Genomic DNA, 3,801 nt, shown 5'->3' on the forward strand with positions numbered 1-3,801 from the left:
CCCATCAAAATTTTTGTCACCAAAAAAAAATCACAGTGAAAATGGTAAAAAGACTATCTTAGTAAAACAATCATAACTTTCTCTCAAGATGTTGGATTTCAGACTTCTTATAGGCGTTAGAAAGCTAATTTAGAGCACTACAACTTAGTGTAGGTTTGGTTCTATGATTTTGAGATTTTGTCATGTTTTAAGAGCCTAAAAGTCAAATGTTATTTATTTTGAGCACAAGTTAGGGCATAACATGAAGTCAAATTTTGGACTTCAAGTAGTCAATGGAAAGCTCTTGGAAAGTCTACATATTGGTTAAGATTTGGTGCAAGTTTGGCAAGGTTTTTTGCTAATATATTAATCTGAAAAAGTTTATGATATATATTGACTATGGTAACATTGTGAGTTTATGATATTATATGTTTGGAGATTGAAGATTTGATGTCATTGCATAATCAGTTCATATTTTAGATCAATCTAATATATATATGGTTATTAGTGTTTGATTTGGATATGTATGATGACTTGTTGGGTCTACAAGTTGTGTTGTAAGTGGTCTATTCTTATAGGTTGCATTTATGGCTTGGATATGTGTTGTCTTTTCCCATTGATCTTTTATTATTGATGCATGTTTAGATTGGTGGCTTGGATTTGGGTTTTCTATGCCCCAAATCATACAATTTTTTGATTTGTCTTCATGTAGAAGGGATGGAATGTTGTTACCAGGTATAGTCTTGGTTGAGGATCATGTTTATTTGGTTTCTTTTGAGCTCATGATGTGCACTTTGAGTTCTTTGATTGTTTGATTCCTTGGTTGATTCACATGATTAGAGGATGGTTTTTTCATCATGATGTTATTGATAGCTTGGATACATGATTGAGTGGGAGCTTGTGATAGTGATGGGGTGATAGTGCAGGATTAATTCTTGGTTTGGTTTATATCTTCTTAGTTTGGAGATCTTTGTTTCACTTGGTAATAAAAATTTGGTTATGTGAGTGTAGACCTTGAGGATCTTCATGTAGGATGTGGAATTTATGATGCCATGGGTTATCAATACCACAATTAAGTGGGAGCTTTTTTGGCATTGATATATTTATTGAGTGTTTGTAGATGTTGGAGGTTTGTCTTAGATCTTGTTGCTACATAAGAATCTTTGACATTTGCATGGTGCATTTGTTATCTTCATGGTGTGTGAAGATGGTCAGATATTGAGGACTCATGGAATTCTTAGTTATCTTTATGGTGGGTGGAAGACTTGGATACCTTGATGAGCATTCTCATTCTGGGCACTCTTGGTCTGTTCGGTGGTTTTCTACTTGAGAGATATAGTACATTATTTCTCTTAGGTGCATAATGTTTATGCTTGTCTTTTATGGATATGGATCTTGAGCTATAGTACATGAGTTAGTTCTAGAGGGTTCATTTGAGAGATGGTTTAGCATTGGTTATCTCTATTTGGATATGTTGTTATGCTGGTTGGGTTTGGGAGATGGTTTTATATTGGGCATATTCCTTGGATTAGGAATGCTTTATGAGTTTGATCTTCTTATGAAAGGCTTACATCCATGATTAGTTATATGGTATGGTTTGGGTGTTCCTACAACTTTTTGGTTGGGGTTTTATGGAGGAGATCATACTTGCATAGTTTACATATAGAGGTGTGTGTAGAGGGACATGATACATGTTGTGTTTTGCATTTTTTCTCTCTGGTCTTAGTTATCTTCCTAGATGTTTGGTTTCACTAACATTGGATTTGAGATTGGTTAGAGATTATGATCACTAGTTTGTGTTCATGTATGCCATGTAAGAGATGACATTGTTATTCCTTTATCTCTTTCCTCTATTGGTTGTTTAGAGCTTGGGAGAGTGTTGGAGATATTTTATGAGAGTTGTTCTTGAAGATTATTGGTTTATGTATTGTGGGTGTGCTTGATACTACATGGATTCACTTCTTTGAGATGCTATGAGTGGATTGGTTACAAATTTGACATTAACTTTTGCAGTAGGAGCTTCTTGGTATATATGTGGTAGGTATTATTCTTGAGGCTTGTGATTGTAGACTATAGATTGGATATGTTGATGATGTGAGCTTCACTTGGTATACCTTTGGAGGTATGAATAGTTGGATGGATTTGACACTTGCTATGGGTGTTATTTTATTTATGGATATTTTGACAACTATGAACACATTTGATTACCTTTGGATCAATTTTTTGTGCTTGGAATTTCAATTGGTACATGATTTTATGATCTTCCAATGCAATAGGTTGGGTGGCTTTCTCTTTGGATGGCTTTCTCTTTGGATGGCTTCAATGTATGTTTGGTGGCAGTGAGATAATAGGAGGTGAGATCATTCATGTTTGAGATGCTAAATACTTTGATTTTGTTGCAGGTACCAAGATGGAGCACTTCATGTACTTTGATCCATGATGGTCGATATGCTAGGAGGGATTGTTCCCTTTCTCATTTATGTGACTATAGATTGACTGTATGCAATGTATACAATAAGTGGGAGATTTTTGAGATAATTGGTGTTGCACACATTGCATAATATTTTTTATATTATATTATTTTATTTTATTATGTAATAGTGCACCTAGATGGCTGTGCAACATGTAAAGATTTCCATGGGATATACTTGATGAGTTGTATTATAACATTATGATAATATTTCATGTAATTATTTAATATTCGGGAAAAGAATTAAATTTTCAATATAAAATGTGGAGTCAATGGGTTAGGTAGCAAATGATTTATGTAATACCACTTGGTGGTTTTGTGGGACTTGCTACTATATAAGTAGCACAAGGGTAGTTGTTGGAGTGAGAAGACAAAAGGGAAGAAGCAAGAGTCGAGTGACACATGGCTTGATAGGTTAGCCAAGGGTGAATTTGTGAAGGTTGGAAGCATGGCATGCGATGTTTGGATTTGTGCTTGTTCAAATGGATTTCTTGGTTGTGGCTATGGTTTCAAAGGCTTCCATGTTTGTATTGTAATGGTGTTTTTTTTTGAATAATACATGGTGATGGATGCTGTTGGAGGCTGGGTTTTTTCCTAAATGAGGGTTTCCCAAGGTATATATTGTGTCACATTTTTGTGGGTATGCTGTCTATTCTCTTGCATGTGGATTTTAATTTTGTATTTATTTTTAGATCTATTATGGGTTATTTGGAAACAATTATATTCTTTGTTGCAAGTTTCCTTATAGTTTTTTAGGTATGTGGAAGGGATATCATAAGAATGAAATTCAGGGATAATAATTGATAAATTTAATTGCAAGTCAATTAAAGAGGTCTAAGGTTACTGGTTTTACTTTGTATAAAATTAGATAAGGCACTGGTCATTAATTCAAATGCAAATTGATATAGACATGTGGTTGTACAATACACATTTAAATCAAAATTAGTTTTCCATTTCTATAATAAAGAACTAAATTGCTAGTCATTCCCTTATTGCGACAACTTTTTGTGATTTTATAGTAAGTTGTTGTAAATCAACAAGTTGATTACATTTCAAGAATTTTTGTAACCATCTTTCTTCTATAAGGGATAAATCAAAGAGGAAGGATATTAGTGAATAAATATTGAAGAATAAAATCAAAGAGGAAGGCAATAAATCCCTAGGTGCACCCACCTTGGCCCTACAGAGCCTAAAGTATAGAAAGTGTTAGAATGAAGGTGGATGATACTACATTGGGGGAGTAGCTATGCATTGTAGAGTATTGATATGTTGCATTCATGACTGTATTTGTCATTGATGTCAACATAGCAATAATTTTGTTAACAATGGAAGAATAAAAATTAGTAATCTTA

The sequence above is a fragment of the Cupressus sempervirens genome, chromosome 6 (genome assembly GCF_028749045.1).
Source record: "Cupressus sempervirens isolate cs-2001-9-10 chromosome 6, ASM2874904v1, whole genome shotgun sequence".
In the NCBI taxonomy this organism is placed as follows: Eukaryota; Viridiplantae; Streptophyta; class Pinopsida; order Cupressales; family Cupressaceae; genus Cupressus; species Cupressus sempervirens.